The sequence below is a fragment of the Loxodonta africana genome (genome assembly GCF_030014295.1).
Source record: "Loxodonta africana isolate mLoxAfr1 chromosome 26 unlocalized genomic scaffold, mLoxAfr1.hap2 SUPER_26_unloc_2, whole genome shotgun sequence".
In the NCBI taxonomy this organism is placed as follows: Eukaryota; Metazoa; Chordata; class Mammalia; order Proboscidea; family Elephantidae; genus Loxodonta; species Loxodonta africana.
This window is the reverse complement of record NW_026974841.1, coordinates 1,719,950-1,743,686: the sequence shown is the minus strand read 5'-3', so window position 1 is coordinate 1,743,686 and position 23,737 is coordinate 1,719,950. Positions and strand designations below refer to the sequence as shown.

The window sequence follows — 23,737 nt, the reverse complement described above, 5'->3', positions numbered from 1 at the left end:
GCTGGGGGGGGTCCAGCCGCGGGATCCAGCTGCGGAGTGCCCTCGGGCCTGGGGGCTTGGAGGGCTTGGGGAGAAAGGCCGTGTCCAGGGCTGTGCCCAGGTCCCTACTCTGCCCGGGGCGTTTGCGGGCCAAGCTGGGGGATGGGCGCCTGCCCCCTCCGCCCCCACCTGCTCCCTGTGCCAGGGGGGAAACCAAGGCCCAGAGTTCGCTCGGGGGGGTGAGATTCCAAACTGAGGGTGGGGCACTCGCCCCCATTCGTCGTCCCACCCCCACCAGACTCCGTAGGGTGCCAGGGACAGGGGAGAGAGGGATCCCCCGCCCAAGGCCCTGCTGCCCCTTACTGTTTTGGGCGCTGTGCCTGGGAGGCTGAGGCACCGCGCGCCCACGCCCGGCTGGTCTACTCTCGGGGCTGGGGCGTCAGCGCAGCCCCACCGGGAAAGGAAGGGGTCCTGGGAATCTGTGGAGCAGCACAGGGATCCTACTCCTTGTGGAAGCAGGGATTCAGTGTCTGTTAACAGTGTGCATGCCGGGTCCCGCTCCCCCTCTGGGTGGCGGGGGTGGGGGTAGCAGGAAGGGGTCCTGAGCAACCAGGTCATTTGTTAACTTAAACGTTTGTGTGGCACTGTGTACCGGTCGCTGTGGACGCAGTCTCTGGTGCTGAGGGAATTTGAGGGTTCCTCACACTGGCAGGATTTGGAGCCTCTACCCTGGTGGCAGTGGGTTCAGTGGGTTACCCTGGTGGCGTAGTGGTTACGTGCTAAGGCTGCTAGCCAAAAGGTTGGCAGTTTGAATCCACCAGGTGCTCCTTGGAAACTGTGGGGCAGTTCTACTCTGTCCTATAGCGTCGCTATAAGTCAGAATTGACTCGATGGCAACGGGTGTGTTTTGTTTTTTTTTTAGGTTGGAGATTAGGTGTCTCTCGGGCTGACATTTGAAGGTCTGGACCTGACGGTTTATGAGGGTTTCTAAGGGTTTTAAGCGCTCCGGCCATGGGCACCAACCCGATCTTCCAGCACCTGCGGACGGACCGCCCCCCCCAGGGGGATTGGCTGCTCTGGGACCCCGAGCCCAGAGGGCGGTGAGAAGCTGACAAACGTGAGTGATGCCCTGCAGGCTCCAGTCGGCGGGGCAGCCCTGCTCACATGGTCTCAATACGGGCAATCGGGCAGTCGGCTTCGTGCCTGGGGGTGGTTTCCGAATGTTCCCTCGTGTCCCCCCACCCCATGCGGGGCGACAACTCTCCCCTGGGCGGGGACCTAGTAGAGGCCTGCAGGGCATCAGGGTATGAAGGGGCAGAGCTTGGGCGGGGAGGGCGCGGCCCTGCAGGTTCCTCTACGTGACCACGGCAGTGGGGTGCGGGTCATGAAGGCTGGGCCTGGTAGAGGACCCACTAGGTCGCGCAGAAGGAGTGGGTTAGGATAATCATAGCATTAATGGGAGTATTGAGAGAGCGCCCTGGGGTCTTGGGTCCCTCAGGAAGAAAAGCTTCTGCTGTCACCACTGCAGCGGTACCCAGGTCGTCCTGGCTTAGGTCCAGGAGGGCCTGTTGGGCAGAACAGAACCGGCGGTGCGCGCGCCCTCTCGCGGCCTTGCGCCGAATCGCTGAAGTTCAGTGTCAGGCGATTCTAATCCATGGTTTTGGAACTCAATAGTGAAGCAGAGCAAATGATGCAGTGCCTTGATGGGACCGGTGGAGACAACAAGAAGCAAAGCACAGCTGAAACTTCAAAATTCCACTGAGTGTTAGTAGGATTTGGAGGGAGAAAACAGACGGAGAGTTGAGAGGCCCAGAGATGCAGAAGGGTTAGAGGATTAGGGTTAGGGTTAGGGGTTAGGGTTTGGTGTTAGGGGTCCAGGTTTGGGGGTTAGAGGTTTGGGAGTTAGGTTGAGGGGTATAGGTTTTAGGTGGTTGGGGGTTGGGGTTAGGGCTGGGGTTACTAGGCTCGGGCACAAGTGGTTTAGGGTTAGGGTTAGGGTTAGAGTGAGGCTGAGGTTCATTCCCCAGTCTTGTGTACCGTCTCTTCCTTCACCAGAATTACCACATATCTGTTGTTTGGTTGGAAACTCTGGTGGTGTAGTGGTTAAGAGCCACCGGTGCTAACCAAAGGTCTGCAGTTCGAATCCACCAGGCACTCCTTGGAAACTCTATGGGGCAGTTCTAATCTGTCCTATAGGTCTCTATGAGCTGGAATCGACTCGACGGCAGTGGGTTTGGTTTTTTTGGTTATTGTTTACTTAGCTTTTCTCTGCCCACTCTTCGTCTCCCTGGTGAACATCAAGGATTGTTTCTGTGCGTAAATGTTTTCATGAGTTTTTATGATAGTGGTCTCTTACTGTATATGTCGTTTTGTGATTGACTTAGTCAGTGTGCTGCGCCCCAGATTCATCCATGGTGTGAGATGTTTCGGAGATTCATCATTGGTCTTTATTGTCGTGTAGTGTTCCACTGTGTGTATGTACCGTAGTTTGTTTATCCATTCCTCTGTGGACGAGCACTTAGGTTGTTTCCATCTTTTTGCTACTGTGAATAATGTTGCAGTGAACACGGGTGTGCATATGTCTATTCCTGTGACTGCTCATGGAAACCCTGGTGGCTAGTGGTTAAGTGCTACGGCTGCTAACAAAAAGGGTTAGGGTTTGGGGTTAGGGATGTTAGGGTTAAGGTTGTTAGAGTTAGGGTCCTTAGGGTTTGGGGTTAGAGTTTAGAGTTAGGGTTTTTTGGTTGGGGTTAGGTGTAAGGGTTAGGTCTAGGGTTTGAGGTTAGAGTTTGGAGTTACAGGTTAGGTGTTAGGGGTTGCAGTTTGGGGTTTAGGGTTTTGGGGTTTAGTCGTTAGGGTTTGGGTTAGGTTTTAGGGGTTAGGGTTTAGGTTTAGGGTTGGGGTTGGTGTTGGGTTTGTTTGGGATATGTGGTTTGGGGTTAGAGGGTGGGTGTTAGAGGGTTGGGGTTAGAGATTGAGAGAGTTAGAGGGTGAGGGGTCAGAGGGTGAGGGGGTTAGAGGTTGAGAAGATTATAGAGTGAGGGAGTGAGAAAGTGAGGGTGTGAGGGGGTGAAGGTTAGGGTTTAGGGTTAGAGGGTTTAGGCTTAGGGTTCAGAGGCTTGGGGTTAGGGGGTTAGGGTTTCAGGGTTCCGAGGTTGGGGTTGGTGTTGTGGTTAGGGTTAGAGAGTTAGGGTTAGAGGTTTAGGGTTAGAGGTTTAGGTTTAGAGGATTAGGGGTATGGTTTAGAGGTTTAGGGTTAGGGGTTAGGGCTAGGGCTTAGGGGTTCAGGTTTAGGGGTCTGGGATGGGTTTCGGGTAAAGTTTTAGGGTTTAGGATTAGAGGGTTAGGCTTAGGGCTTAGAGTTTAGGGTTTTAGGACTTAGAGTTTAGGGCTTAGGGCTTAGATCCTAGGGTTTAGGGCCTAAGGTTTAAGGCTTAGAGAGAGCGTTAAGGCTGGGGGCTGGGGTTAGGGTTTAGGGTATTAGGGTTAGAGGGTTAGATGGTTTAGCGTTTAAGTTTAGGGTTTACGAGGTAGGGGTTTGGGGTTATGGGTGTTAGTGTTTAGGGTTTTGGTGTTTAGGGTGTTAGGGTTAAATGTGTTAGGGCTAAGGGTGTTAGGGTTTTGCGTGTTAGGGTTTTAAGTGTTATGGTGTAGGGTTTAGAGTTAAGTGATAGGGTTAGGCTTAGGCTCATTCTTAGGTTTAGGGCTAGGGATTTGAGGTCTAAGGTTTGGGGTTGGGTTTGGAGGTTGGGGTTAGGATTAGGGCTAGGGCTAGAGTGTTAGGGTTAGAGGTTAGAGTTAGAGGGTTAGGGTTTCGGATTAGGGTTTCATGTTAGCGTTAGAGGGTTAGGGTTCGAGGGTTAGGGTTAGGGTGGTTAGGGGTTAGGGTTAGGTGTTAGGGTTTAGGGTTTACGGTTAGGTTTAGGGTTTGGGCTTTGGGATTTGAGGTTTGGGTTTAGGGTTTGAGGCTTAGAGTATAGGGTTTAGTGTGTAGGGTTTTGATGTGTAGTATTTTGGGGTGTAGGTGTTTAGGTTGTAGGGTTTAGGGTATAGGGCTTAGGGTTTGGGTTGAGGTTAGAGTTTAGGGCCTTGGGGGTTAGGATCTAAGGGCTTAGGGTCTTAGGGGCTTTGGGGCTCAGGGCTTAGGGGCTAGAGTTAGAGGGCTAAGGCCAGAGGGCCAGAAGGCCAGAGGGCCAGGGTTATGGTTTGATTCCTGGCTGGCAATTTTTTTCCTTCAATATTTTGTATAAGTCATCCCTTTGCCTTCTTGCCTGCATGATTTCTGCTGAGTAGACCAAGTTTATTATTATTTACTCTCCTTTGTTGGTGACTTCCTTTATCCCTAGCCTCTCTTAAAATTCTCTTTATATTTGATTTTGGCAAGTTTGATTATTATGTCTCTCGGTCACTTTCTTTTGAGATCTACCTTATGTGGAATTCGATGAGCATCTTTCATGATATCATGGAAGTTTTCTGCCAACAAATCTTCAACAGTTCCCTTTGTATTTTCTGTTAGCCCTCCCTGTTCTGGTACTGAAATCACTCATAGTTATTTCTCTTGATAAAGTCCCACATGATTCTTTGGATTTCTTCATTTAAAATTCTTTTATCTGCTGTCTCTTCAAATATATTAGTCCCAAGAGTTTGATCTTCAATCTCAGTAATTCTGTCTTCCAGTTCTTCAACTGTGCTCTTCTTACTTTCTATTGAGTTTTCTAACTCTGTAATTTTATTGTTAATCTTCTGAATTTCTGATTGCAGTCTCTCTATGGTTTCTTGCAGCTTATTAAATTTTTAATTATGTTCTTGAGTAACCTTTTTAATTTCTTCAGCTGCTTTATCTTTGTGTTCCTTGGCTTGATCTGCATTTTACCTCGTTGGAGAAATCCTTGGGCCCTTCACTGGCTCACCATTCAGCTCCACGACATCCACTCCTGGCCCTGGCCTTTGGCCGGTGCCCCACTGAACTTGTGCTCTGGAGCCATGTTTCTCCACCCATCACTATCATTCTGCCACCAGGGGATATGTGAGTGTGGGAGTCACCATCTATCACTGGCAGCAGCGTCACAAGTCACTAGACTTCCAGGTACCCACAGACCTAGGCTGCCTTCTGCCTCAGGCAAGGTCCCGAATCCTTTGTCCCAGATGCTGACACCTGGCCACTGGCGGACATTTATTTTGATCAACACAGAGGTCTGAGTGAGGGTCAGCAGGCCAGGTAGGTGAAGTGAAGGCCAGGTGGGCGGAACTAAGGCTTCTTTGCCATCACCATGGAGACAGTCCCCCCACCGGAAGAGTGGGCGGAGCTTACGATGGGCCTGGTGACAAGACTCAGCCAGTGGCAGAGATCCAGCCCACCAGGCAGATGACACAGGGCCCTCCATTGTGACCTAGGACACCTAGTGGCCACAGGATTTGAGCACACCCTGGGAAAGGCTACGCAGGCACAAGGGATCCCCTGGTGCGGACTGCTTCAGGGCATTGGCAGAGCAGGCCAGGGTCCGATTTTCCCACTTTCCTCAGGATAACAGTACGCAAGACATCCCCACTCAGCATATCTTGCCTCTCTCTCTGTATGTGTTCATCCTCTGAAATCTCTTCCTTCTCTCCCCGAGTCACTTCACAGCTTGGAGTGCCTGACAGAGTGCCTAGAGATGAAAGAGCAAAGGGGGAAGGCCTCTGGCTCTACTGGTTGCCCATGGGCAGAGAAGATCTGCTAGTCTATCTGGAAGGTCTAGAGAGTAGTGATTGATTGGAGAGCTACCTCACGGGTGGACCCTGGCCGGGTGAATGTTGTTGACATGTGGAAGCCTCTCCGGAGACTACTAATTCCGCTGATGACATTGTATGCAAATACCCGGGTGAGTGCCACGGGCAGAAAATATTGACACATACCTGCCAGAGGCCTATCCTGGGTCTGAAGAGTCCACCCTGGTCTCCAGGGTCTCATCATCTCAGCACACACTTTGCCTGCACACATGGAATCCGCCTCTCTCCATGAATGCCTTCTCCTGCTAGGAAACACAGGATGTCACTCAGCCAAGGGAGAGAACAGGCAAAGTCAACTGAAGCCCCATTTTCAACATTTTGCTTCTGCTGGGCCACAGCCCCCGGTGCCACACTGCATGCACGTCACTTCTCCAAAGACAAGGCCGAAATCTGGACAACCAGGGCCCCAGCAGTCCAGAGTCTAGGGATGGCGGCATACTCTGCGGACGGTGGCACCTCTTTGCCATGTACAGGAGGGAGGCCTGGGCCCTAGACTGGCTCCGCTAGAGCTCCACGACCTCAGCTATTTTCCCTGACCTTTGGCCCCTGCCCTCATGAGTGTGTGATCTCTAGTTACACTTCTCCTCTGACCACTCTGAATCCGTCAATTGCAGATACCTGAGCGTGGACATCAACATCTATTGCTGGCTGCAGTGTCACACGTCACTAGATGTTTAGGCTCAGGCTGACCTTGGCTGTCTTCTGCCCAGGCAAGGAGCCTAATCCTTCAAAGGCAATAAGGACACTTGGTCAGTGGCCGACATCCTTTCTTTCATGCACAGAGCGGTCTAGATGAGGGTAAAGAGGCCAGGTAGGCCAGGTGAAGGCTGAGTGCGGGGCCTAAGGCTTCTTTCCCAATCACCATGGAGACAGCCACCGGAAGGCTGGCCGGAAGTTCTGACAGGGACGGGTCACAAACACTGAGCCAATAGGAGAAGTCCAGCCTAACCGGCCAGTTCCGCAGAGCCCTCCATTGTATGCATGGACACACAATGGCCCCTTGTGTCTTTGGCCACAAAATCGAGGGCACCCAGGGAATAACTTCACAGTAGGCAACCCCTGATGTGGTCACTTTCGACACACTGGGACAGCAGGCAGGTACCTCTTTTCCACTTACGCTAGGATATCAGTAGGCAAGGCGCCCTTCCTCAGCATCTATGGCCCCTATCTGGATGTGTTCATTCAGAGAAATCCCTTCATTCTACCCGAGACATATCACAAGTATGGGGGGCCTGAGAGAGAGCCTGGAGATGAAACGGGGGAGGCTTCTGGCTGGACCGCTTCCCCGTGGGTAGACAATAGCAGGTAGTCTCTCTGGAAGTTCTCAGCTTCTGTTGATTGACATGGGCAATACAGTAGGGGCGGACCCTGGCCAGGTGGAGCTTGTGGGCAGATGAAACCTCTCCGGGGACGAATAATTCCGCTGCTGCTTTGTTTGGTGAAAACCTCCCTCCGCCAACTCGGATGGGCAGAGAACATTGCCCCACACCTGCCAGGGGCCTTTCCTGGGACTAAAGATCCCAACCTGGTCTCAACGTCGTCACCCTCTCAGCACACACCTTTCCTGCACACATAATCCTGCCTTTCTCCATCAGTGCCTTATCCTACTAGGAAAAAAGCATGCCGCTCAAAAAGGCCGATGCCAGGGAAATTGAGGAGACACTGCCATTTTCCACATTTTTGCTGTCTACATGTCCCAGCCTCCGGTGCAAGGCTGCGTATGTGGCTGGGCTGCGAAGGCAAGGCCGAAATCCTGGCATCCTGGGCCCCAGCAGTCCAATGGTTTATGGACGTGGGGACACGGATGACCTGTTTTCCACATATAGGAGAAATCCTTGGACCCTTCACTGGCTCTCCATTCAGCTCCACGACATCCACTCCTGGCCCTGGCCTTTGGCCGGTGCCCTACTGAACGTGTGCTCCTGAGCAATGTTTCTCCACCCATCACTATCATTCTGCCACCAGGGGATATGTGAGTGTGGGAGCCACCATCTATCACTGGCAGCAGCGTCACAAGTCACTAGACTTCCAGGTACCCACAGACCTAGGCTGCCTTCTGCCTCAGGCAAGGTCCCGAATCCTTTGTCCCAGATGCTGACACCTGGCCACTGGCGGACATTTATTTTGATCAACACAGAGGTCTGAGTGAGGGTCAGCAGGCCAGGTAGGTGAGGTGAAGGCCAGGTGGGCGGAACTAAGGCTTCTTTGCCATCACCATGGAGACAGTCCCCCCACTGGAAGAGTGGGCGGAGCTTACGATGGGCCTGGTGACAAGACTCAGCCAGTGGCAGAGATCCAGCCCACCAGGCAGATGACACAGGGCCCTCCATTGTGACCTAGGACACCTAGTGGCCACAGGATTTGAGCACACCCTGGGAAAGGCTACGCAGGCACAAGGGAGCCCCTGGTGCGGACTGCTTCAGGGCATTGGCAGAGCAGGCCAGGTACCTCTTTCCCACTTTCCTGAGGATAGCAGTACGCAAGGCATCCCCACTCAGCATCTCTTGTCTCTCTCTGGATGTGTTCATTCTCTGAAATCTCTTCCTTCTCCCCCCCAGGCACTTCACAGCTTGGAGTGCCTGACAGAGTGCCTAGAGATGAAAGAGCAAAGGGGGAAGGCCTCTGGCTCTACTGGTTGCCCATGGGCAGAGAAGATCTGCTAGTCTATCTGGAAGGTCTAGAGAGTAGTGATTGATTGGAGAGCTACCTCACGGGTGGACCCTGGCCGGGTGAATGTTGTTGACATGTGGCAGCCTCTCTGGAGACTACTAATTCCGCTGATAACATTGTATGCAAATACCTGGGTGAGTGCCATGGGCAGAAAACATTGACACATACCTGCCAGAGGCCTATCCTGGGTCTGAAGAGTGCACACTGGTCTCCAGCGACTCATCATCTCAGCACACACTTTGCCTGCACACATGGAATCCGCCTCTCTCCACGAATGCCTTCTCCTGCTAGGAAACACAGGATGTCACTCAGCCAAAGGAGAGCACAGGCAAAGTCAACTGAAGCCCGCGTTTTCAAGATTTTGCCCTCTGCTGGGCCACAGCCCCCGGTGCCACACTGCGTGCGCGTCACTTCTCCAAAGACAAGGCCGAAATCTGGACAACCAGGGCCCCAGCAGTCCAGAGTCTGCAGATGGCAGCATATGGATCGCCTCTTTGCCACGTACAGGAGAGAAGCCTGTGCCCTAGACTGGCTCCACTAGAGCTCCACGACCTCAGCTATTTTCCCTGACCTTTGGCCCGTGCCCTCGTGACTGTGTGATCTCTAGTTACACTTCTCCTCCGACCACTCTGAATCCGCCACCTGTGGATACCTGAGCATGGAAATTAACATCTATCACTGTCTGCAGTGTCACAGGTCACTAGGTGTCTAGGCTCAGGCTGACCTTGGCTGTCTTCTGCCCAGGCAACTAGCCTAAGCCTTCAAAGGAAATGAGGAGACGTGGTCACTGGCCGACATCCTTTAACCAACACTGAGTCCCTGGTCAGCATCCTGGAGTCCTGGCAAGAAGAGCCAGGCACCTCCAGGAGCATCTGGAGGAGGAGACAGGGGCTGAAGAAGCTACCACACCTACTGGTGCTGCTACACATGTGGGTGACCTGGCTGCAGAGGTTGCAGGCATGGCCTCAAGGTCAATGGAGAAAGCACCTGAAGACGTGCTAGGACTCTTAGACTGAGAGAAGCAGGATGTCTGGACTGCAAAATATTCACCCTTCAGGGAAGAATTTCATTCAGGCTTCTTAAACCCACCTCACCTGGAAGATCCATCCTCTTTTAGCCTTGTGCCCCTTCCACGCCCCCTCTAGTACAAAGAGAGATGCAGCCCTACAGCACCAGGGTGGAAGAAGCCCCAGGATAGCTGTCCGAAGACATGAGGTCCACTCAAAAGCTTCCCCCGCCAAGGAGAGAAGAGGACAAGACTCATCTGCAGATGAGGTCTCAGGGCCCTGAGAATGAGCATAATGTTTGTAAGGAAAGAGAAATAGGATTTCAGTGGGACATGGAAGTCTGAGAAAGAGCTTCTGCAAAGATAGCTCTAAGGGAGGTGTGATTGTGAAGGTGGGCTGGGCACTGAGTTCTCTGTAGTACAAGGTACCAGAGAGAAGCCAGACTCTGGGGGGAACCTGCCTGCCGGTGAGCAGTGGGCATAAAACCCTAAACCAATGAGAATCGAATCCCTTCCCAGCAGCTTCTGCACAGATCAGTGATGTTTGCTTGGTCTTTCTCTTTTCTGTGGTCTAACCTGATCTGTTCTGAGATCAGAGAGTTGGAATAGAAAAGCCTAACTGAAATGAAATGAGCAAAGAGAAGACAAGGCCTCCTAAATATGGTGAAGACAGAACACAGATAACCAAAGGTGAGGATGGGAAGAAAGAGATTGAGTTCCAAGTCCCATCTACAGTATCCCAGGGCCTGGGAATCCCTAGAAGTGCCAGAGGTGTGTACTCCCTGGGAGATGTGACCCCAAGTGTCAGAGGAAGCCCTACGGAGCAAGGAAGGGAGGGCAGGGCCTCTAGGATGGGCACTTCCATACAGGCTGCCCATGTGAATTTCTCAGAGTGACCGTGACAGATTTTGAGAGGGACAGTTTGAGGCAAAGGAAAGTAAGTTTTCTGAAGAGGGGTGAATTCCACAGTCTCCTGATAATGAAACAGAAATCCCGTCCTGCTCAGAGGTACTGAGTAGGAGGGATTGTGAATTCCCATCCTGCACAGAGTTTGGCTGGGAAGTTCGACTGTCTAAAGACAATGTGGCCAAAGTCTTCTTTATCTTTCAAAGATATATCTTTAACTTCCTGCAAATTAAATCCTGGAAAAAAGCCTAGAATATACAAGTGTGGGTTTTTCAGGAGAGCAACAAGGGGAGAAGGTGATAGTGGCATATCAGAGAAGGAGAACAATAGTCTAAGGGTCCCTGTGTTACTTAATGAATCACACACGGTGTCCAGCATTCTTCCTTACCTGTAGACATGTAAATGCAGTAGATGTTTTAGCAATAACTGAATTAATCCTCACAGAATTCTTTTTGGCCATTTCCAGGCATAGAGACCAGAAGAAGTCATTAGTTCCAAGAGCAAGCAATAATTCGCTGGTCTGAATTTTGTTCAATTTCTTTGTTTGCCCTTCACAGATGGATAAAAGTCTCTGAATCTGGCATTGAAGACAGTGTTTTCTCTATTGTTATGGATTGAATAGTGTCCCCCAAAATGTGTGCCAACCTGGCCAGACCATGATTCCCAGTATTGTGTGGTTGTCCTGCATTTTGTGATCTGATGTGATTACTTATGTGTTGTAAATTCTAACCTCTGTGACGTTAATGAGGCGGAATTAGAGGCAGTTATGTTAATGAGGGAGGACACAATCTACAGGATAAGGGTGAGTCTTGAGTCAGTCTCTTTTGAGATACAAAGAGAAAAGTGAGCAGAAATGAGAGGGACCTCATACCACCAAGGAAGAAGTGCCTGGAGTGGAGCACGTCTTTTTGACCCAGCGTCCAGGCGCTGAGAATTTCCTAGGCCAGGGGAAGATGGATGACAAGGACTTTCCCCCAGAGCCACAAAGAGAGAAAGCTTTCTCCTAGAGCTGGTGCCCTGACTTCAAACTTCTTGCTTCTTAAACTGTGAGAGAATAAGTTTCTGTTTGTTAAAGCCATCCACTTGTGGAATCTCTGCTATAGCCACACTAGATAATTAAAAAACACATATATAAAATAGTCAAAAAAAAAAAAGTTTCAAATACACACACATACACGTATGATGTTATTAAACTTTAAAAGGTTTTACATTCTTATAACACATTTAACAACAGAGATTTGTATACAGAGGTTATAATAAGAGCCATCCCCACATAAGTATATTGTACCTGCTCCCCCAAAGTGTCCAGTGTCCAAAGATACATATGTACCCTTTTACACACTTCTTTTTGCCGGGACACATGTAAGTACATTCATTTGTCTGTTTTATGGAAATTAGGTCACATTCTACCCATGTTTTTCTCTGAATCACTCTTCACTTGACAATTTTTCATGGTTCCTCTAAATCAGCAGACATGGAAGAAGCACTCTTTTTGGTTCTTCTTATTTTTAACTCCCACCACTCTTCTGTCAGTTTGTTGTACTGTGGTGGCTTGCATGTTGCTGTGATGTTGGAAGCTATGCCACCGGTATTTCAAATACCACCAGGTTCCCCCATGGTAGACAGGTTTGAGTGGAGCTCTGGATTTAGACAGACTAGGAAAAAGGACCTAGTGATCTATTTCTAAAAACAACTGGCCAGTGAAATCTTACAAATAGTACTGGAACACTGTCTGATTCAATGACAGAGGATAACCCCTTAGGTTGGAAGGCACTCAAAATACGAGTGGCGAAGAGCTACCTCCTCAAAGTAGATCCCACTTTAATGACGTTTCCTGATGGGGCACAACTCATAATGAGAAGAAACTGATGCAAATATCCTTTAATAATCAGAATGTGGAATGAAGGAAGTATGAATCTAGGGAAATTGGAAGTCATCAAAAATGAAATGGAATGCATAAAGGTCAGTAATCCTAGGCATTAGTGAGCTGAAATAGCTTGGTTTTGGACATTTTAAACTAGACAATGATATGTTCTACTATGCCAGGATTCAGATACTGAAGAGAACGGCATCATATTCATCGATAAAAAGAACATTTCAAGATCTTTTCTGAAGTACAACACTACGAGCAATAGGATAATATCCACAGGCCTACCAGGAAGACCAGTTAATAAGACTATTATTCAAATTTACACACAAATCATGAATGTGAAAGATGAAGAAGTTGAAGGTTTTTACCAAGTTCCGCAGTTTGAAACTGATCAAACGTGATGCATTCATCAATCAAGATGTACTGATAATTGCGAAGTTGAAAACAAAGCAGACAAATCAGCAGTTGGAAAATAAGGTATTGATGATAGAAATGACACTGAAGCTTACATGACAGAATTTGGCAAGACCAATGACTTATTCATTGCACATACCTTTCATCAGGAACATAAATGGTGACTATACTCGTGAGCTATTCCAGGCAGAATAGATAGGAATCAAATTTGTGGAAGGTGATGATGGAGAAGGTCAATATCATGAGTCAGAATCAGGCCAGGGGCTGACTGCAGAACAGATGATCAGTTGCTCATATTCACGTTCAAGTTGAAGCTGAAGAAAATTAAAACAAGTCCATGAGTCAAAGTATGCCCTTGAGTATATCAAACCTGAATTTAGAGACCATCTCAAGAATAGATTTGATGCACTGCACACTAATGATCGAAGACCAGATTAGTTGTGGGATGATAGCAAGGACATCATATATGAAAAAAACAAAAAGTCATTAGAAAGACAGGAAAGAAAGCAAAGACCAAAGAGGATGTCACAAGAGACTCTGAATCTTGCTCTTGAATGCACAGTAGCTAAAGAGAATGGAAGGAAAAATAAAGTAAAAGAGCTCAATAGAATACCTGAAAGGGAAGCTGGAGAAGACAAAGTATGATAATAATAATGTGAACAGATCTGGAGTTAGAAAACCAAAAGGGAAGAAAACACCTGGCATTTCTCAAGCTGAAAGAACTGAAGGAAATATTCAAGCCTCTAGGTGCAATACTGAAGGATTCTATGGGCAAAATATCGAACAACACAGGAAACATCAAAAGAAGACGGAAGGAATACACAGACTCAATACACCAAAAAGAATTGGTCGACGTTCAACCATATCAGGAGGTAGCATTGGATCAAGAGCTGATGGTACTGAAGGAAGAACTCCAAGCTGCACTGAAGGCATTGGCAAAAAACACGGCTCCAGGAACTGATGGAGTACCAAATGAGATGTTTCAACACATGGACGCAGTGCTGGAGGCGCTCACTTGACTATTCCAATATATTTGGAAGACAGCTACCTGACCAAATGACTGAAAGAGATCTATATGTGTACTCATTCCAAAGAGAGGTGGTCCAACGCAATGCGGAAATTATCGAGCAATGTCATTAACATCACACGCAAGAAAAATTTTGCTGAATATAATTTAAAAACAGTTGCAGCAGTACACAGACAGGGAACTACCAAAAATTCAAGCTGGATTCAGAGGAAGACGTAAAACATGGGATATCATTTCTGATGTCTGATGGATCTTGGCTGAAAGTAGAGAATATCAGTAAGATGTTTACCTATTTTTGTTTCCTATTTTTTTTATACAAGCACACTCAACTGTGTGGCTCATGACAAATTATGGATAGCTTAGCAAAGAATGGGAATTCCAGAGCACTTAACTGTATTCATGCGGAACATCTACGTAGACCAAGAGGCAGTCATTTGAGTAGGGCAAGGAGATACTGTGTGGTTTAAAATCAGAAAGTTATGTGTCATGGTGGTATCTTTCACCATACTTACTCAATCTGTATGCTGAGCAAACATTCTCAGAAGCTGGTCTCGAAGAAGAAGAACATGGCATTAGTTTTGGAGAAAGATTCACTAACAACCTATGATATGCAGCTGATACGACCCTGCTTGCTGAAAGTAAAGAGGACTTGAAGCAGTTACTGATGAAGAGCAACCACTACAGCCTTCAGTATGGATTACACCTCAACATAAAGAAAACAAAAATTCTCACAACTGGACCAGTAAGCAACACCATGATAAACAGAGAAAATACTGAAGTCATCAAGCATTTCATTTAACTTGAATCCATAATCAATGCCCACAGAAGCAGCAGTCAAGAATTCAAACAATGTATTGCATTGGGCAAATCTGTTGCAAAAGACCTCCTTAAAGTGTTGAGAAAGAAAGATGTCACTTTGAGGACTAAGGTGTGCCTGAGCAAAGCCATGATATTTTCTATCACCTCACATGCTTGAGCAAGTTAGACAATGAATACGGAAAACCGAAGAACTGATTCATTTAAAATATGGTGTTGGCAAAGAATACTGAATATACCACGGACTGCCAGAAGAATAAACAAAACCATCTTGGAAGAAGTACACCAAGAATGCACCTTAGAAGCAAGGATGGCGAGACTTCGTCTCACGTGTCTTGGACATATTTTCAGGAAGGACCTGTCCCAGGAGAGGCTCGTCATGCTTGGAAAAGCTGAGGGTCAGAAAAAAAGAGGAAGGCGCTCAACAACATGAACTGACACAATGGCTGCAAGAATGGGCTCAAACATAGCAAATGATTGTGAGGATGGTTCAGGATCAGGCGGTGTTTCATTCTGTTTTACACAGGATCGATGGCATCTAACAGCCACAACTAACATATGTATGCATATATATATGTATGTGTGTGTGCATGTGTGTGTGTGTGTATATATATATATACGCATTGCCATCGAGTCGGTTCCAACTCATAGTGACCCTACAGGACAAAGTAGAACTGCCCCACAGAGTTCCCAAGGAGCGCCTGGTGGATTCGAACTGCTAACCTTTTGGTTAGCAGCTATAGCTATTAACCATTATGCGACTAGGGTTTCCATATATATATATTCTCTTCACTAGTTTTGCACCTCGAGAGATCCCAGGCTAAGACATTTGGTACCTACTGTGGTTCTAGAGGAACCAAATCTTAAGGATGAGTTTTCTGAATTGATTCTCAAGTCTGGCTAGTCTTAAAGCACTGATGACTGTCTCCAGTAGTAAACAGGCTATTGCTAATCCATGGTGGGAGGTGACAATAGAAATATGCAAAATACTACTACCACTGGATCAAATATTTGTGAGAGACAAGGCTCTGTCTGATTACATATTTGATACTTTTCTATAATTTTGTCAGAATAAGAATAATAAGGAAGCTGCTTGGTTGGTCCTGCTTTTGCTAGCCACACTGGTGAATGAAAGAAATGGACTCAAAGCTCAAGCACCACATACAAGATCTGAAAGACGCCACTTGTGCCCAGAAAGAAAACCATATTTCTTATAGTAACAAGGCTAATGCTGCCAAAAATAAACTCAGATTCTTATCATAAGAGTGACTGAATTAAAGCGCCAGTTGAATATCCAACCTCAAATGGTGTCTGAAGTTAGAGTGAGGGCACTGATTGGGAGGAAATGGGATCCTGAAACTCGGGATGAGGACATATGGGCAGACAGTCAGGAAGCGGGGGACAATGAACCTCCAATTTCTGTTGAATCGCTCTTCCTAACAGAACCAGACCTCTTACTCCCATCTGAAGAGATTCTCTAACTTTGCCGGCTAAGCCACCCTTCCCAGTAAAACAATTATCCCTTCCACCTCCATCTGATGAGATTGCCCCAGCTGTGCCTGAAGTGTCTTGTTTGTCTCCTGGGGTGGTGTCTGGGGCATTGCCTGGGGCATCACCTTAGGCAGATGCCTTATAAGACACGGCTGAACATCCCACTGCCACTGCCCATTTTTGCTTCTAGACCTATACCTAGGCTTCAGTCCCAACAAGCCCCAAAAGGTGAACTATAAAGTGTGACCCAGGAGAAGGTATGCTAAACTCCAAAAGAACTGCTTGATTTTTCTAATATATACATACAGAAACCTGGTGAATATGTGTGGGAATGGCTACTATGGGTGTGGGATAATGGTGCAAGCAACATAAAGGTGGATTAGTCTGAGTTTATTGATATAGACCCAGGAAGCATAGATTCTTCATTCAGTGTTTCAGCTTCAGAGGTTAGAAAAGGATCTCATAGTTTATTTGGTTGGTTTACTGAAGCATGGATTAAGTGCTGGCCTACAATAAATCAAGTGGAAATGGCAGATCTGCCATTGTATAATGTAGGAGAAGGTAACCAAAGGCTGAGGGAAATTGGCAGGTTAGAATGGATTTATTAGGCTGGACCCACAGACCCACTCACGGACTGCCCAGAGGGCTCTCTTTTTACCATAGCGGTGAGGTACAAATTTGTGCAGCAAGCCCCAGCATTATTGAAGACTTCTGTGGTTGCTATTTTATGTCAGTAAGAGTCCACAGTGAGAACTGCCCTAACTGAATTAAGACACCTGACTACAATGCAGTTGACTGGACCCCATGGTGGTAGCAGCCAAGTGGCAGCACTCAATCAACAAAGACAAGGTGGGTGTGGTTACCATAACAGACAGTAGAGTCAAAGCAGTAATCAGAATAGTCTGCTCGCATGGATTTATGGCAGTGGCTACTTAGTCATAGTGTCCCTGGGAGTGAAAGAGCTGGGAAATGTACATCTCCTGGTACCTAGTGTCTTAGATATCTAGTGCTCCTGTAACAGAAATACCACAAACGGATGACTTTAACAAAGAAAATTATTCCCTCACAGTCCAGGAGGCTCTGTAAGTCCAAATTCAGGGTGCCAATTCCAGGGGAAGACTTTTTCTCTCTGTCACTCCTAGGGGAAGGTCTTTGTCACCAATCTTCCCCTGGACAAGAAGGTTCTCAGCACAGGGATCCTAGGTCCAAAGGATGCACTGCTCCTGACACTTCTTTCTTGGTGGTACTGAGGTCCCCCTGTCTCTCTGCTCTTTTCTCTTTTATATCTCAAAAGAGATTGACTTAAAACACAACTTAATCTTGTAGATTGAGCCCTGCCTCCTTAACATAACTGCTTCAAATCTTCGCTCATTAACATCATAGAGGTAGGATTTACAATACATTGGAAAATCACACCAGCTGACAAAATGGTGGATAATCGCACAATACTGGGAAGCATGGCCTAGTCAAGCTGATATATACATTTTGGGAAGACAGAGTTTAATCCGTAACACCTAGTATGCAGCTAGCGACCTGTTAATGCCTTTTTCTCCATACCTGTTTGGAAGTATCACCAGAAACAGTGTGCCTTCTCTCTGACCTAAGTATATAAGGACCAAATAATATAGAGGAATCTCTGTTACATTTTCTCCATCTTACCGTTATTTGGCCTCATAGGCAGACCCAGTCACTTAATTGCACAGCAGAATGAAGAGATTAAAGTCCCAACATTCTTGCCAGTGGACCAGGAAGGTAGCTGCTCAGACATCAGAGAGCCTCAGAGAGACAGAGACCAGGCGGCTCAAGAGAGGGATACCATAAAGTTGTTTTTCATACCCCCCTCCACTCCCATAGTTGCATATGCTTTGCTCTGACCCCAAGAAGTAGATCAATCCTTTGAGAACTGCATTATGGGTTAGAACACCAGCAAGGTCCCAGACTGAGTGACACTCCCATAGATTACATCCAAATATCACTGCAAAGTCTTCAAAATCTGAACTGACATCTGAGCCACAGCACACAGAAGTTGGGAAAGAACCTGCAGCCTGAACATAACTGGGTCAAGTGATTCCTAAAACAAACAACATCGACATTTTCTGTAAGATTGAAGTAAGACATAGTCTTGGAATCATAGACAAAAACTTTAAAAAGCTACTTTAACCACGCTCAAAGAAGTAACAGGCACACCTTAGAAAAATAGAAAAATACATAGAAACCATTCACAAATTAAAATTTTAGACAGGAAAAATAGAGATAAAAAATTCACTTGATCAGCGGAATGCTGTTGACAGACAAAAGGATCAATGAGACGAAAATAGTTCAACTGAAAATATCCAATCTGAAAGCAGAGAACAAATATTGAAAAAAAAATGAACAGAGCCTCAAAAAAATCCAAAAATATCTAACATTTATTTATTGGAATTCCATAAGGTGTAGAGAAAATATGTGGTGTAGAAAAAAGTATCTGAAGAAATACTGGCTCAACACTTTCCCAACTTGTTGAAAGACATAAACTTACAGATTCAAGAAGCTATGCAAACTCCAACAAGTTAAACTCACATAATTTTACGCCCAAATGCCTCGCTGTCAATTGCGGAATAACAAGGACCAAGAAAATATCTTCAAAGAAGCTAGAGAGAAAACAACTCATTTCACACAGGAAAAACAATTGGAATGACTCTGTATTCATCATCAGAAGCCATGGAGGCCAAAAGGCTGTGAAAACAACATTTTTTCAACACTGAAAGAAAAGAAACATTAACCCAGTGTTCTATAGGCTGTTATTTCCTTCATGAGTAAAGGAAAAATATTGACATTCTCAGGTGAAGGACGCTTAAGAGAATTCATCGCCACCAGACTTGTTCTAAATGAAACACTAAAGGAAGTTCTTCAGGTGGCAGGCTTGGAATTTCAGGAATTATGGAAAGCAACAAAGTCGAAAGTACCTTCTGAAGTTCGCCGTTCAGCCAAAGATTAGACAGGTCTATAAAACAAACAATAACACACGTGAAGAAAGTGTTTCTTAGTTCAATCGTGTGTATGAGACCAAAAGTGCAAAACCTGCCCAAAAGCACAGAAAAGAGGGCAGGATGGAACAGGAATCATGGCAGATGGAAACGGGGAACTGGAGCATAGGAGAGAATACTGACACATCATGAATATTGCCACCAATGTCACAAAACAATTGTGTATAAATGGCTGAACAAGAAAGTAATTTGCTCTGTAAAGTTTCAAATAAAGCACAATAAAAATTTTTAAAAAGTGGTAGGTATCTGGGTAAACATATTATGCCAACCCTGCTGTCACTGCACAACATGGTGCAGGACTCCCCTCTTTGCAAAGACTTTCTAGCCTATTGGAAACACTTTGGAATATACTCTTGGTGGCAAATTAGTATTAGAGAATGGGATTAATTTTGAAAATATGAGATGTCTGTACTCATGTCTGGTGAATAAACTGGATAATAACATTTTCAGAGCGAAATGAGATGTTCTAACAGAAAAATAGGCCTGAATTCCCACGTGGGCCATGAGCCTACTCTGAAGGCCTTTCCCACAGAGGCATTTCAGGCACTTCTAGAGCAGCAGGAGCACTGGGGAATGCATGTATCAACCTCCCCCAGGGTCTTCTCTGAGGGGTGAGTACCTGCTTTAGTACTAAGCTTAGTGGTTCATAAATAGTCATTCTGCATAAGGTCTTCAGGTTCAAGTCTGTAATCCAGCTGGGATTCTGTGTGTGTTGCATCTCTGCATCAAAAGAACATGCTTCTAGAAGCAGAATGCCAGGAGAGAGGTGGTTGGGCAGTTGGGGGTGGGGGGTGCTGCGCAGACAGGGGCGCCCAAGGGAGGCACAATATAGTCATTCTGCAGCAGGTCTAGTCATTCTGCATAAGAATTAGAATGCTTCTGTCAATGCATAATAGTTTACATGCAGGACATAAACAAAGTGACTGAAGGACAAAGTCGAATAGTAAACCAAGCCACTCCCTGTCAATCCTTACCTGAGAGGGTCTTCATGAAGACTTCCGGGGATGGAGAAGGACACAGTAAACGCTGATTTATTTTACCTCTTCCTTCCTCAAGAAACAGGAACTGGTGTTAAGATGTCAGGTGTCAAGCCCCAAACTCCTCTTCTGGTCTGTATTTAAGCTGTATAATAAAACTGGGAATCAGGCAATCAGCCGTGAGCAGACAGACCCAGAGTATTCCCAGTGCCCCACATCTTTGAGCTCCACTGAGATCCTGTTCTTAGTCACTACATTAGCAGAGGAGCTGAAAGACTGAAATTCCGTGTTTTAAGGCAACCTGGACTTCAAACAGTCACTTATTGCTAAAGTCGTATTTCTCTGTGTTAATTTATGATCCTTAACTCAAATCCGGAGTTTGGAGCTCATTTTGATAGCTCCTCATTAGTCTTCATAGACTAGAGTCTGCTCACAGTCAGTGATGACAATGGAGGAAACAAAGTCCCTAGCCCAGAGAAGGGACTGCTCCCCATATTTGGGGAAATGCCCCTGGGAAGCATCGGCGAGGTACACTTTGGCCTCTGTGCTTTGCCTTCTGCTCCTGGAATTGCACCCTGGGGGCCTCCATATGCAGACCCAGAGTCCGTAGGTGACCACAACTCCCCCCTTCTGGGTCATCGTCCGGACACACATTGCGATATGCTTCCTGCCCTCCTTTCCAGCATAAGCGCTGTGATCACAAGTGGCAGAACCAGTTTTCAGGTCCAGACCCTAGACCTTGCCCTCCTTGGCCTTAGGCTTCCCCTAGTCCTGGTGGAACCTGCAAGCCTGGCAGATGTGAGGTTAGCACCCGGCTAGGTGGGCTTGGGCCTGTCTCAAAAGGCTCATGGCGCACGCAGTTTCCTCCTCCTTGGAGCCTGCGGGCTTGCGGTGGGCAGCCCGGCATCTCGTGCCTCCCTCGGGTGCTGTCTCTGAGCAGCAGCTCCCCTCCCCCTACCCCACCAACCACCCAACAGTCGCACTGCCTGCTTTCTGCTTCTAGAAGCGTGTTCTTTTGATGCACACATGCAGCACACACAGAAGCTCAGCTGGATTACAGACTTGAACCTGAAACTCACAACTTTAAAACTACTAGACTGGGGAGGTGGGTTTTGGCAGTGAAAAAAGGAAAAAAAAATAAGAAAAAGAACAATTACAAAAAAAGTATTAGAAGACTGTATCCTCACATTATGGACTCAAGAAGGCTGCGGATAAACAACTGCGTAGATAGCATACTGTTGTCTCTTTGCAAATAAGTCTTAAATGAGGGAATTTGGTACCAGGAAGAGTTGCAGAGCCTGACTTTGGGGAAATCTGGGATTGATGAATTGCCTTGCATGAGGCTACAAGCCCTGATAATCAATATTTGAAGATGAGATTCGAGCAACCTAGAACATGCATCAGAATTTTTTCTAAGTAAATTAGCACCAGAAGATGCCTTTAACCACTAAATAAAATGGGTCAGTACTTCAAGATCTCCCTACAAAGAAAATGGCAGACCTAGATCGTTTCCAGTCAGGTTCCAGCAAACATGCAAGAAACAGTAACTTTAATCTTGTACATAGTCAACAGAGATTAGAAAACCATGAGATACTCCCCTAACTTGATCCTTAAGGCTAGTTTAAAAATGATAACAAATTAGAGAAGGATGGTAGAGAAGAGTTAGAGGACAAGCACACTCAGTAACTGAGATGCAAAACCCTACGTAAGATGCCAGCAAAGGAAATCCAGCAAAGTATAAACCACGTAACATGCCATGATCAAGGCGGTTTATTGTAGGCATATAAATTTGAGTGAACGTTAAAGATTTAGTAATTTCATTCACCACATGCATAGGTGAAAGAAGAGAAGACATATGCTCACCTCAAGAGATGGGGGCAAAGCAGGTTGATAAAATCCAATCACACGGAGAGATAAGGACTAGGAGCAAATATGGAACAGAAAAGGAGTTCCCAAACGTAGAAAACTACAACTAGCATGATAGTTCATGGTGACGTGTGGGACATTCTCTTTAAAATTAATAAACAATAAAATAAGGGTGCTTCTATCATTACTTTTATTAAACATTGAACACTGGAAGTGTAAGCTAGTACAAAAAGAGAAAAAGTATAACTGCTATTCATAGATTATAGGACTGTCTCCATTGAAAACTGTAGAAAATACTGGAATTAATAGTAATCATAAATAAAAAATAAATTGAAATTTCAATGCATCACCATCGAGCTGACTCTGTCATAGCTCTTAGGTGAAAGCAAAGGACACTGATAGGGAAAGAGCAGGTTCGGGTGGGTTAGACCAAGGAGGGAAGAAAATTATTCTGCACTGGGCTGAACTTATAAGAACGGGTATGTGTGTTAGTTACCTAGTCCCTCCATAACAAAAAATAACACAACTGGATGGCTTTAAAGAACAGAAATTTATTTTCTCACAGTTTAGCAGGTAGTCGTTCGAATTCAGGGCATGGCTGTAGTGGGAGGTCCTTCCTTGTCTACCTCAGCTTCTAGTAGATGCCAGCAATCATTTGTGTTCCTGGCCTTCTAGAAGCATCTGTCTTCTTTGTCTGTCTTCCTTTTCATCTGTTTGTGTCTGTGTGTATTCTGCTCCTTTTATAACTAAGAGGAGTTAGGCTTAGGACCCACCCTACATTGGTATGACCTCATTCACATAATAAAAGCAGGCCCCCCCTTTCCTAACAAGGTCAGATTTACAGGTACAGGGGTTAGGATTTCCACATACATTGTGGAGGGACACAATTCAATCCCTAACAGTCGATTTACCAGATATTCTGGATTGAGAGTACTCGCATGAACAGCTGAGAGTGGTTCCAATTCTTTGCTACATTCGTTGGCTGAAACTTGTCTCAATGGTCACCCATAGGAATGCTGGAGCAATTTATTGTGTAGGACATAGCCAACCATTCCTAATCACGTCCATTGTGTGGAAAAACACACACTCCCATCACCGAAGCCTTGAGAAATTCATCGATAAGGACAGAATGGTGGTTGGAACCAAGAATTGTTTCATAGCCTAGATAACATGGTGTAGCTGTTAGATATTCACACGGAAATGTCAGGTAATAAAACTTCACCCCACATGGGGATGTCAAGGATAATACCAACAGCTAATGTTCATTGAGTACCTACACTGGTGCCAGGCACTCCCGTGCTTTTTCTTTCATGTTTGCTTTTCGTGATGGCCATATGAGGAATGTATCATTATAATGCATAAAGAGGTCAATACAGAGAGTTAGGCTGACATTTGAATATATGACTCTGGACCCAGGAGGAGTTTGAATGGATGGAGGTATAAACCTCAGGTCCTTAGCTACAAATAGACAGCAGTGAACTCACTGAGGCATCCTAGAGGGAGGGTGTCAGTAGAGAGAGGAGCAGGCACCAAGCCCAAGGGTACTCTGGTGTCTAGAAGCCTGCCAGGTGAACAGCAGCCAACAAGCCTCTCCGAAGTCCAGTGTGGTGCCTGGAGGGTTGTCTGTCCTTGCTCTCAGCTGCATTTCCCCAGTGCTCCTCCCCCCTGCACTGGGTTGTCCCCTTCATGACGACAGGGACAGTGTGTACCTTTCACCACTGTATCTGCATAACATAGACTATTTCTGGCCCGTGGAATATACTGACTGAATGAAAAATAAACAAACGATAAGGACGTAAAATGCTTCGTAGTTGATACCTTGGAATACATTAAGGGGCTTCATGAGTAAGAGGGAGAAAAACTGATCAGGGCTGCTTCTGAGACCATCTCTTAGGCGTAAAGAGTGTTAAACAATAATTA

At 46.4% G+C, this 23,737-nt stretch overlaps 1 long non-coding RNA gene across 1 annotated transcript; it reads right to left on the bottom strand.

Annotated features, from left to right (window-relative positions):
- Positions 1-1,591: 1,591 nt before the first annotated feature.
- On the bottom strand, positions 1,592-23,395 carry LOC135229114 (uncharacterized). The gene is made up of 4 exons (XR_010319904.1): positions 19,949-23,395; positions 12,754-12,928; positions 8,587-8,705; positions 1,592-5,993 (listed from the first exon to the last, which is right to left on the bottom strand). It is a non-coding gene; the product is annotated as an uncharacterized LOC135229114 (long non-coding RNA).
- Between the last annotated feature and the right edge of the window lie 342 nt (positions 23,396-23,737).